This window comes from Moschus berezovskii, chromosome 22 (assembly GCF_049115385.1).
Source record: "Moschus berezovskii isolate FMDL1 chromosome 22, NW_MosBer_1.0, whole genome shotgun sequence".
In the NCBI taxonomy this organism is placed as follows: Eukaryota; Metazoa; Chordata; class Mammalia; order Artiodactyla; family Moschidae; genus Moschus; species Moschus berezovskii.
Window position 1 is genome coordinate 4,504,306 of NC_142481.1, and position 13,268 is coordinate 4,517,573.

The following is a 13,268-nucleotide window of genomic DNA, read 5'->3' on the forward strand; positions in this document are numbered from 1 at the left end:
GGCATTTAGTCTCATCACTTAATGCAAACAGATGAGGAAAACGGAAACAGTGACAGCCTTTAGGAGGGCTCCAAAATCACTGTGGATGGTGATTTCAGCCATGAAATTCAAAGACAGTTGCTTCTTGGAAGAAAAGCGATGACCAATCTAGACAGCGTATTCAAAAGCAGGATATAACTTTACATAGAAACGTCAATATGGTCAAAGCTATGGTTTTCCTAGTTGCACGATAAAGAAGGCTGAGCGCCGACGAACTGATACCTCATATTGTGGTGCGGGAGAAGGCTCTTGATGGACTCAAGAAGCTGAAACAAGTCAACCATAAGGAAATCAATCCTGAATATTCATAGGAAGGACTGATGCTGAAGCTGAAGCCGCGATACTTTGGTCTCCTGTGTGCTGAACCAACTCATTGGAACGATCCTGATGCTGAGAAAGATTGAAAGCAAAAGGAGAAGGGAGTGACAGAGGGTGAGATGGTGGAATAGCTTTCTTGACTCAGTGGAGATGAATCTCAGCAACCTCCGGGAGTTGACAAAGGATAGGGAAGCCTGCCTTGCTGTATCCCATGGGATCCAAGAGTTCCATAAACTTAGCCACTGAATAACAAACAACAAGAATGAAAGAAAAAGAAGTAGTGGTACATATACACAATGGAATATTAGTCATAAAGAGGAACGTATTTGAGTCAGTTCTAATGAGGTGGATGAACCTAGAGCCTGCTATACAGAGTGAAGGAAGTCAGAAAGAGAAATAGAAATATCATATACTAAGGCATATGTACGGAATTTAGAAAAATGGTACCAGGCATTCCCACTCCTCTTGAGTAAAACCTATGGCCACATCCCACAATGTCAGCTGTCTCTGAAACACAAAGGACAGATGCTGTGTGGCTGTGGGAAGACTTCCTCATATGACCCAAGACGAAAACAGCAAGTTCAGAGACCTGGTTATGATTAGTGCTGTGGCTGATATTACAGAATAGTAACATGTTTACACAGTAATATTTTCCACCACATTTCTACCCCAAGAAAAGAGGATGAGATAGGATCCACAAAGCATTACACAAACTACTTTGATCTGGAAGAGAAATTATAAAAGGATCGGATCAACATTGGCATATTCATTTTTGAGTGTTGTAAGCCTGTGACACAGGATAAATTGCCTATCAAGAAAACAGGAGACATTTTTAAAAAGCATACTCTGATTCAGGAGTTTTGGAGTGGGCCCAGTGTTCCGCATTTTTAACAAGCTTATTTTCACTAGTAATGTGAAGAAATCTGCTCCATAAATAGCCATTTTGAGCTACATGAGCTGCAAAGAGATAGAATAGTAAAGATTCATATTTAAACATTGAACTGTTTTGCAAATTTGAGAGGTGTGATAGAATAGTATCCAGGGCAGCTACAATTCTTTGACTTATTTAGCATATATTATATGCTTATTTAACTTACATGCAGAGTACATCATGAGGAATGGGCTGGAAGCACAAGCTGGAATCAAGATTGCCGGGAGAAATATAAATAACCTTAGATATGCAGATGACACCACCCTTATGGCAAAAAGTGAAGAGGAACTAAAGAGCTTCTTGATGAAAGTGAAAGAGGAGAGTGAAAAGATTGGCTTGAAGCTCAACATTCAGAAAATTACGATCATGGCATCTGGTCCCATCACTTCATGGGAAATAGATGGGGAAACAGTGGAAACAGTGTCAGACTATATATTTTTGGGCTCCAAAATCACTACGGATGCTGACTGCAGCCATGAAATTAAAAGACGCTTACTCCTTGGAAGGAAAGTTATGACCAACCTAAATAGTATATTGAAAGCAGAGACATTACTTTGCAAACAAAGGTCCGTCTAGTCAAGGCTATGGTTTTTCCAGTGGTCGTGTATAGATGTGAGAGTTGGACTGTGAAGAAAGTTGATCACTGAAGAATTGATGCTTTGAACTGTGGTGCTGGAGAAGACTCGTGAGAGTTCCTTGGACTGCAAGGAGATCCAACCAGTCCATTCTAAAGGAGATCAATCCTGGGTGTTCATTGGAAGGACTGAGGCTAAAGCTGAAACTCCAATACTTTGGCCACCTCATGGGAAGAGTTGACTCACTGGAAACGACTCTGATGCTGGGAGGGATTGGGGGAAGGAGGAGAAGGGGACGACAGAGGATGAGATGGCTGGATGGCATCAACGACTCGATGGACATGAGTTTGAGTGAAGTCCGGGAGTTGGTGATGGACAGGGAGGCCTGGCGTTCCGTGATTCATGGGGTCGCAAAGAGGGCAGACACGACCGAGAGACTGAACTGAATGAAGGAAATCCTACACAAGCATCCCATCTCTATTGTCTCAGTCCTGGGAGTGGCTTGCCACTCTTCTCCCTCCTGACAGAGACTGATAAGGAACAGAGGGCTCAAGAGAGATAGGAAACAGCATACAGGAATCCTACTATGAAACATTCCCTGTGGAAAGTGGTTGTGTATTAACCATATCACAATATGTATTGAACAATGATGCTTGGATGGCATCCCTTCTATTATCATCAACATTATACATCTTGGAATGGAGAGAAAATATCTGTTGGGGGAAGAAAAATGACCCCCTGCTTATGGATCCCTAAAATTGATTAGATTGTGACTTTTTCCCACTCACTGTTAAATTGTAGGTGTTCAGACATGCTTGAATGTATGTTTAATCGAAGCCTACATTCAGAATTGTCTGAAGGAGTATTTGCAGTAGAGACTAGATTACCTTCCAGATTTTCCCCCTTTCCTTTTCGAGAACACGTATGTTTCAAAAAAGGATGAAAATCTTTTCTTAAACACTTGCACTTCTCCGCAGATGTTGAAGTCTGAAGTTGGTCTTTCTCCCAGTTTCACTCAGGTTGCTCATGTCTTTCTGCAGTAATGTTAGCATTATGTGTAACTGTCTCCATTTCTTTATGTTCATATAAACATCCTCTCTGTCTTTCATACACCCTCATACATTCCATGTCTTTCATTAAATTTAAGTTTCTGAGATATATTCCTAGGATTGTTTTTGGGAATACATCTTCTAATGCTGGATTCTTCGGCATCAAATCCTGGGTGTCTTGTGGAGACATAGCTGAAAGATACCAAATAGCAAGTAATTTTCTCTGCTATTCTCAGTGAATATCTTTAAAGATTTAGAGAAAGTTGATGACCATAGCTAGGTTAAAAATAAATAGAGAAGGAAGGATCAACATGCCACAGGATTAGGCAGATGTGGAGATCACCTCTCTCTCCACAAATGAATGAGAAATGGAACAATTCTCACAGAGCCCAGCTGAACACTAACCGAGGCCCTTGGAAATCTGAAAGGACAAGAAAGATTCCTGCTGAGCAAAGTAGGACAAAAGAAAGAAGAAGGAAAAGGAAGAGGAGAGGAAGTGGGTTGGGGTCTGGAACCCTGCGGGGAGATGAAAGAGAGGAGAGGTCTCCATATCCGGGGAAGCCCCTCACTGGGGGAGCTCAGTTTGGACAGAAGGAGAGGCTCATTCTCTGTGGGAAGAGCACATGGAAACCAGCCTGTGGCAGCAGGACAGACTGAGACCTGCACACAGGGTACTGACCCCAGCCCTGCCCGCCCAGCCTGAGAGGGTGTCCACCCCTGCAGACAAGGGCTGGGTGCTGGAATGTGGGGTCTGGAGAGCAGACCGAGGCAGAGGACTGCAGTTGGCTATGAGGAAACATCCTGAAGGGATGGGAGTGAGGGAGGAGCTCTGCAAAGGGGATGCTTGTGGTGAAGCCTGAACCACCATAGAGCAGAGCACCACTGGTGAGTGATGGCCAAAGAAGAAGCCCATTGCATTCCCTGTCCCATGTGCCGGGCCCTGCTTGGCAGCAACTATGAAGAACTCCAGTTGCTTGAGCCTCAAGCGATGGCCTCCCCCATCGACCTCCTCCACAGTCAGCAGACTCCTGTGCTCTGGGGCAGCCTCTGGAGCAGACACCTGTGAGTTGGTCACACGCACAGATGGAGCTGAACACACAGCTGGGCCCAGGGATAAAGAAGAAAACCTGAAACCTCTCCTTGCAGCAACACAAGCCTTGGTCTTACACCCATGACCGGCTTTGAAACCTCAGCCCCTACAGCGCATCTGAATCAACAACCAGGGCTCTACAAGTCATGGCAGGTTAGCTTTAGGAGCTGTAGATATGTGGGCTCCTACAGAAGGGGGCTGGGCCAGGACAGAGCTTGAGCTGCCCCATAGCACCACAGCGGGTCCAGCTCCATGCTAAAAGTAATCCCAGGACCTGACTTCACTGAATCTACGCTGGTGACCTTGTGAAAACATCTGAGAGACCCCAGTGCCATGTGCCACCATGCCCATGGTTAAGGAGGGGCCAAGAGCAGTGCCAGCACTATATAACATGAGAGCTTGTAGAACACATGACAGGGGGCACCAGGGCCCACCCTCAGGTGAACGTCCCCAGAGGAGGAACACTCAGTGACTTCTCCCCCAGTGGCTGTGCTTCATTCCCCCAGCCTTGCACCGCAGATCAGAATCACAGCGAAGAATCAGATGCGGGGGCTCTACTCCACCACGCAGGGAGTAGGCACCACCACAGACAGGGCAGTAACAACCACAGAACAATGGGGAAACAGCCTGAATACCCAGGCAGGATCTGGTCACAGTTAAATGCCATCAAAGCACATTAAGAGCGGATAAGGGCACACACATCTGGACCAACCTCACCCACCAAGGTGCAGACACCAGAAGGAAGGCTAACTAGGTTCCTGCACCCTTCAAAACCCAGACCATATACAGAACACTGGACAAAATGAGACAGCAAATAAATAGGTTACAGGGGAAGAAGCACAATAAAAACCTCCAAGGACCACTGAATTAAGGTGATAGGCAATCTAATGATTACTTCCTGCTTTTAGTCATCTTAAGTGGAGACACCAAACATTTTCACAAATCCTAGGTGCCTAGTCGGAGAAGGCAATGGCAAGCGACTCCAGTACTCTTGCCTAGAAAATCCCATGGACGGAGGAGCCTGGCAGGCTGCAGTCCATGGGGTCGCTACGAGTCAGACATGACCGAGTGACTTCACTTTCACTTTTCATTTTCACACATTGGAGAAGGAAATGGCAACCCACTGCAGTGTTCTTGCCTGGAGAATCCCAGGGACGGGGGACCCTGGTGGGCTGCCGTCTACGGGGTCACACAGAGTCGGACACGACTGAAGTGACGTAGCAGCAGCAGCAGCAGGTGCCTAGTAATTCTTAAATCCACTTCTTGCCACACATGTTTCTGAGAATGGTCTATTAGATGTTTCAATCTAAAAATCATAAATGATAGTGACAGAGAACTAATCAGAAACTGAGGACACATAAGACAGTGTCCGAGGAAGCTGAATACAAATAAGATACACTTAATAAAGTACTAGTTTTAAGAAATTAAATAAGAAGAGATTTTAAAACTGTGATTGAAAGACGGAACTCTACTCATTGCTCTGTGGAGACCTAAATGGGAAGGAAATGAATAGAACAGTAAAGACTAGAGATCTCTTTGAGAAAATTAGAGGTACTGGGAATATTTCATGCAAAGATGGGACCAATAAAGGACAGAAACGGGATGGACCTAAAAGAAGCATAAGATATTAAGAGAAGTTGGCAAAAATACTTGGAAGAACTACACAAAAAAGATGTTAATGAATGAGAAAACCACGATGGTGTGATCACTCACCTAGTAACAGATATCGTGACATCCAAAATCAAGTCGGCCTTAGAAGGCATGACGACCAACAAAGCTAGTGCAGGTGATGGAACTCCAGCTGAGCTATTTCAAGTCCTAAAAGATGATAATGCTAAAGTTCTGCACTCGGTAAGCCAGCAAATTTGGAAAACTCAGCAGTGGTCTCGGGATGGGAAAACGTCAGTTTTCATTCAAATCACAAAGAAAGGCAATGCCAAAGAAGGCTCAAACTACTACACAATTTCCCTCATTTCCAACAATAGCAAAGGCTCAAAATTCTCCAGGCGAGGCTTTAACAGTATGTGAACCGAGAGAATCCAGATGTTCAAGCTGGATTTAGAAATGGCAGAGGAACCAGAGATCAAATTGCCAACACCCCTTTGATCATATAAAAAGCAAGAGAGTTCTGGAAAAACAACTACATCTGTTTTATTGACTACACCACAGCCTTTGATTTTGTGGATCACAAGGAACTGTGGAAAATTGTTAAAGAGATGGGAACACCAGACTACCTTACCTGCCTCCTGAGAAATCTGTACGAATGTCAAGAAGCAACAGTGAGAACTGGACATGTGACAATGGACTGATTCCAAATTGGGAAAGGATAATATACACCAAGGCTGTATATTATCACCCTGCTTATTTAATTTATATGCACAGTACGTCATGTGACATACCAGGTTGGAGAAGCACAAATTGGAATCAAGATTTCAGGGAGAAATATCCATAATCTCAGATAAACAGATGAAACCACCCTTATAGCAGAAAGCGAAGAGGAACTGAGGAGTCTCTTGATGAAACTGAAAGAAAAGGTGAAAAAGCTGGCTTCAAACTCAACCTTCAAAAAATGAAGATCATGGCACCGGTCAGATCGTTTCATGGCAAGCAGCAGGAGAAAAAGTGGAAACAGTGAGAGACTTTATTTTTTTGAGTTCCAAAATCACTGCAGATGGTGACTACAGCCATGAAAGTAAAGCTTACCCTTGGAAGAAAAGCTATGACCAACCTAGGCAGCATATTAAAAAGCAGAAACATTACTTTGCTGATAAAGGTCCATCTAGTCAAAGCTTTGGTGTTTCCAGTGGTCATGTATGGATGTGAGAGTTGGACCATGAAGAAAGCTGAGTGCCGAAGAATTGATGCTTTTGAACTGTGGTGTTGGAGAAGACTCTTGAGAGTCCCTTGGACTGCAAGGAGATCACACCACTCCATCTTAAAGGAAAGCAGTCCTCAATATTCATTGGAAGGACATGCTAAAGCTGAAGTTTCGATATTTTGGCCACCTGATGCGAAGAACTAACCCACTGAGAAAGATCCTGATGCTGGGGGAGATTGAAGATGAGACGAGAAGGGGACGACAGAGAATGAGACGGTTGGTGGCATCACTGACTCGATGGACATGAGTTTCAGCAGGTTCTGGGAATTGGTGATGGACAAGGAAGACTAGCTTGCTCCAGACCATGGAACACGACTCAACTGAGTGACTGAACTGAACTGACTGATATTTACAATTGATTCTCTTTACTGTATAGGAGTACAACATTGAAAAACAGCTATATTCCAATCAGAACTTTTAATAAAGATTTCTTTATATAATCTAAAAATTGTCATAGTTTGAATCAACCATTAATAATATAGTGGAAAATGTGCTAAGATTTTATGTCAATTTATTTTAAATTTCTATGAGGTAATATAATATAAAAACGTATTTTACCATAGTAGAATTGGGGCAAATACACTAAAGAGGCAACACCCAGGTCCTGTAAATCAATGCGGACCAAAAGGGAAAGACGTGAAAGTGACAGGGAAGAAGGGTGCGGAATCCGCCTTACAATATATCGGGGAGGCGTTGGCCCGGGGACAATGGTCTGTGTTTTGCTTCAACCACTGTGTGCCTGACATGGTGGACGGAAGTTGCCTTGCTGGGGGCGGACGCCCTTGTGCCCTGATCCATTCTGTGTGCCCCCTATCCTCACATGGGAGTCTTTCTGTGGCAGGCACACTGGAAAGAATACTAAAGACACGAAAAGTTTTAGTCACTCAGTCATGTCCCATTCTTTGTGACCCCATGGACTCTAACTTCCAGATTCCTCTGTCCAAGAAATTCCCAAGCAGGAATACTGGAATGGGGAGTCATTCCCTTCCTCAGAAGTTCTTCAAAAAAAACAAAGCAAAAAGAAAAGAAGAAAAAATTGATTAAGTCATGTTAAGATTTTCATACACGTGGTTCAGTTCAGTTGCTCAGTCATATCCAACTCTTCGCCATCCTAGCCCACAGCGCACCAGACCTCCCTGTCCATCACCAACTCCCGTAGCCTATTCGAACTCATCAACACCGAGTACAGACATCCACTCAAATGGGGCTATATGCTCATTAGGAGGAAGAGAGAAAATTTTTCATGTCACTACACTCAGGTAATTTTCAATGGATTAAAAACGTACATAATGTTTGAGGATGATGTTCTTTATTTGCACTGAGCTGTATTTTAAATGTTAATACAGCTGAGCATACATTAGGACTAATAAGATTCTTGTAAACATTTTCGAAAATACAAAACTGTGATGAGACTCTGTGATATTAGCGTGGAGTGTACAGGAAAAGATTAGACCTGGGCTTGGGATGAAAACCCCCACTCCCAAAACCCAGCATCTCACTCACACATGAATGTTCATTTTCCAAACCAGAAAGAAAGTAAGAAGACATGAAGTCACTCCGTTAATTGTGATAGTTTAGCTGCATCCCTCACTTTTTCTTTCCAAGACACTTGTTCAAGTCACATGGAAATAAACAAATTCATAGCATGGGAATCTCACAGGAACACCTAAGCCAGTAAACATGAATCATGGGGTAAGAACTACATGGAGGAATGCATTATCACTGCATGTATTATCACTGTATTTTGGCACTATTACGGAAACTATCATCTGAATCTATTATTAAAAAATATTAGTTCGGGGACTTTGTGATGATCCAGTGACTAAGACCCTGAGCTCCCAACACACGGACCTCTGGTTCTTTCCCTGATCAGGAAACCAGATCCCACATGCTGTAGCTAAGAGTTTACATGTCACAACAAAAGAACCTGAAAATTACAAGGATGACTGAAGATCCTACCTGCCACAAGAAGACCCCGTGCAGCCAAATAAATTTAAAAATGGGTTGTAAACGAATTTCACTTCATATATGCCTTCCCTGGAAAAGACTCTGATGCTGGCCAGGATTGGGAGAAGGGGGAGAAGGGGACTACAGAGAATGAGATGGCTGGATGGCATCACCGACTCGATGGACATGAGATTGAGTGAAGTCTGGGAGTTGGTGATGGACAGGGAGGCCTGGCGTGCTGTGATTCATGGGGTCGCAAAGAGTCGGACACGACTGAGCGACTGAACTTAACTGAACTGAACTGAATGTTGTGGTCCTTTAACAGACTGGAACCTGGTGATTTGGAGTCAACGATAAGAAAGTAAAAGAGAGAAAGAGGCTGATATTCCCTGGTTTACGCAGAAAACTGAGAAAGTCCTTGACACAGGGCTTGTACTGCTCAGGAAGGCACAGGATGTCCTCTCGAGGAGGTCTTGAAAACCCTGGCAAGAAATTGGGCTCGGCTGGTTTCCATGGTCCAGAAAGTTAGTCTGAGGGAGAGAGAGAGAGAGACAGAAAGAAAGACACGGGGACCCAAGAGCTGATGGAACAAGGGTGCTTTAATGATCTTTGTGTGAGCATATATAGGCTGTTAAGGAATTTCTTTGACAATGATAAAGATCAGAAAACCAAACATGTATAGTAACCATTACCAAGGAATTAACAATGGTCATAAGGTCAGAAGACAATCCATATCTCAAGAGGGAGGGTGGTGACTAGGCAGATTTACCTAAGGGGAAGAGTTCACTGAAGGTAATCCATGCTTGCGATTCATCTCATTATCTCAGTCCTGGGCGCAGGACTGAACTGGTGTTATACTATAATATGATTTTTAAACAGCAATATTTTCTACAGTAATCCTAACCCAAAAAAAAGATGAGAAATGACCCACACGCCATTTCAGAAACTATTCTGATCTGGAAAAGAAATGATAAAATAATCAGAACAACATGGGCATATTTATTTTTGAGTGTTGTATTTGTATGACCCAGGATGAATTGTCTATCAAGGAAACAGGTAATATTTTTAAAAAGCATACTCTGACCCAAGAGCTCTTGAGTGGGAGAAATGTGCCATTTATTTTAACAAGCTTAACTGTTTTCTTAGTATTGTTAACAAGCTTCTTTTAACTGGTGATATTCAAAATTCTGCTGCTTTAATACCATTTTAAACAGTAATGAAATACAATAGTAAGGTCAGCATTCATACTTACTTTTGAACTTCAAGTGTTTTACAAATTTTACAGTTCAAATATGATAGCATCCTCAGTAGCAACAATCATTGGAACTATTCAGGTTATACTATATGTCTTTCTGAGAGTCTTTACAGAGTCTTGGATGTGTAACAGAAATAACTTAAAATCAGTTTTGTTGTTGTTCACCTTTTTGCAAATATGTAGCAAACGTTCCTTAAACAGGTTAAACTTACTTCACTTTATGTACTCTAAACTTTAACTAATAATACACAGACAAATGTATAGGGACAACTCTAAAGAATGTTCACAAAAGGTTCTCTAACTGTGAAGAATGCAAAATACAAGAAAAATAAGTGATCAAATCATTGAAAATTTTTATGCATACATATATTAAAATGGAACCACATATTTATTTCACTTGAATGAAATAACCTAAAGCCATGGAAAATATATAAGAACAATTTTCAAAGGTTAGAATAAATATAAATATTCATGAAATGATGATGGCTTTTATATAAACTCTAGGTTTCTGTCTGTACACACAGAGGCACAAACACACTTAAAAGCAACCTTCCATAAGTAACAGATCCTTAGGAAGAAACATTTTTAATCCACCTCTCCTTGTAAAACCCAAGTGTATTTTAGCATTTATGGTAAAACAAACATTTACAAATTGTGCATGAATGCGTGCTAAGTCACATCAATCATGTCTAACACTTTGCGAGCCCAGGGACTGTAGCCATCCAGACTCTTCTGTCCATGGGATTTCCCAGGTAAGAATACTGGAGGGGGTTGCCATTTCCTTCTCCAGGGGACCTTTCCAACCCGGGGATCAAACCCAGTTCTCCTGCATTGGCAGAAGGATTCTTTACCATTGAGCCACCTGGGTTCACTGAAAACAAGTTCTTCTCTTTAGTAAGAATGATTAAAAACACAATATGAGAAATAGTCTACATCTTATTAGCAAATATACCATGACACCTATTTAGAACACATTTCCAGATGGATGTGAAGAAACTGTAAACCTTTACTGAAGCACATAAAGTCTGAAAATCACAAGTTTTACCTGGAAGACATGGTAACATTAAGACTTCAGTGACTGCAAATTCAGAACAATTCAAACTCAAAACAAACATGGATATTTCAAATATAAGTCTCAGCTGTATCTAGGAGAGTCAACAAAATGTTGAACTTTAAAAAGAGAAAACCTAAATAGAGTGAAATTACACGTTTCTGTAATTACAATCTGTAAATGTGTAATTCTGCAAATTATAGATGAAGTTATTACTGTATAGACTAGTAAAACTTCAAAACAAATGATGCAAAATAGTTACAAGGTAGCCAAAAAGCTCACCTAAAGAGAGACTTGGACATTATTTTGAACAATAAAATAGAAGGTAAACAAAATATTTTTAAATAATGCAACAGGTGACGTATTCCGAGGTAAAAACAAAAATGAGAGGGGGGGAAAATTCAAAGGGCATAAAGGGAAGATTTAGGTTTCAGCGTTGTGTAATAAAGAATTTAGGGACTTGCCTGATGGTCCAGTGGTGAGAAATCTGCCTGTCAATGCAGAAGACACGGGTTCCATCCCTGGTCAGGGAATATCCTACATGCCTTGAAGCAACTAAGCTAGTGTGCCACAGCTACTGGAGCCCACCTGCTCCAGAGCCTGCCAGTTATTAATACAACCACTGAACCCGTGACTTAGAGCCAGAGCTCCACAACAAGATAGTAGCGCCTCCTAATCACAACAGAGAAAGCCCAAGCGCATCAGCAAAACCCCAGTATAACCAAAACTACATAAATACTAAATCTAAAAAAAAAAAAAAGAATATGGCAGGCTTTGGTCCCCAGGTTGTGGAAGTTTGTTAACTACTCTTGGAATTTAAGTGTTTTTTCCCTTGGAATTTCCTTAGTGACTGAAATGGCTTTACTACTTTCCGTGGGCCCTAATTACTTATGCTAACAACATGACCTGTGGTGGGCCCCTAGTTTAATAATGGGATGACTTAAGTTGTAAGGCTGGCCATTTCACGCAGACCAACGAAGTGACTAGAGATTTGGGGCTTTGAGCCAGGTGGGCTTATTTGCCCAACCTCTAAGCAGGGGAGAATGCTGGAGATGGTATCAAGCCTATGTAGCTAAACCCCAATAAAAACGCGGGGCTTAAAAGCTTGAGTGAGCTTCTTTGGCTGGCAATACTCTGTTTTCTGTCACACGGATGTGCCAGGAGGGCAATGGGTCCCTAGGGATCATGACCCTAGGGTAAATTCAAACAACTCGTTCAGAAGTTAAGAAGTTTATCAAGTCCAAAGAAACAGCATTTTAGGAAAGAGAGAACCAAGAAACAAAAGGACTATGCCTCTTACCTCGGAAAGAGTCATTTCTGACTCCTTGCTTTCCTCTTCCTCTGGCCTTCCTTCTCAGGTAAGATCAGTCTTGGGAAGTGACCCGAGTGTTGAAATTGGGCTCTTCAAGACTTAGAAAAACACACCGAGGCCCCTGTAACACACACACAGGGAGGATCTCAACAGGTACAAAACACAATCCTCTACGGCCACTGATACAGCAGGGATTCTGGAACACAGAATCAAACGAGGTGCTTTTAGTTTTACTCTTCTCTTCAGAACTCGCGGCCCTGCCTGTGAAAACCACACGTTCTAGGCTGACCCTCCCCTTCAAACCTTAGGCGAGACCCTGACCAAACTCCATACAGAATAGAGCCTCCTTCACCTCTTCGTGGATCAGGGACCTTGGGGTTGTGCAATGCAGGACTTGAAGCAGCGGCCTCTACAAGTTAGAAGGTAGAAGTGCCCGAGAAGGACGTGGCTCTAGAACGATACTAACAGCAAGCGGACGTGGGCCACAGGGACACGGCAGCTAAGCGAACGGACTGCAGAACTCACGGCGATGCGAGGACACACTGGGGACGCCAAAATGGGGACGGTAGTTTGATCGTCCACAGAGACCCCCGAAACCCACGTGTGAAGGACAACAGGCTGAGGGACTAAGAAATCCGGGTTTTAAACAGACAAACTCACCAGAACGCTTTTTGTCACGCATTTCAACTCAATTCCGCGTCTGCGCACGCGCGGGCGGAAGATCCGGCACAGAGGAAGGTGAGTGCGCTCCGCCGCGGCCAACGAGAGGCGACGTAAGCGGAGAGGGTGGGGCGAGGCCGGAAGCGCCGGGAGGTAGGGGCGG

The 13,268-nt window shown here is 43.0% G+C and overlaps 1 long non-coding RNA gene across 2 annotated transcripts; it reads right to left on the reverse strand.

The window, feature by feature from the left end:
• Nucleotides 1–9,408: 9,408 nt before the first annotated feature.
• Nucleotides 9,409–13,205, reverse strand: LOC148774278 (uncharacterized). Of its 2 annotated transcripts, none has more exons than XR_016035896.1 (2): nucleotides 13,106–13,205; nucleotides 9,409–12,566 (listed from the first exon to the last, which is right to left on the reverse strand). It is a non-coding gene; the product is annotated as an uncharacterized LOC148774278 (long non-coding RNA). The 2 variants fall into 2 exon arrangements; XR_016035897.1 differs by having other exon boundaries at nucleotides 9,409–12,641; nucleotides 13,106–13,171.
• Between the last annotated feature and the right edge of the window lie 63 nt (nucleotides 13,206–13,268).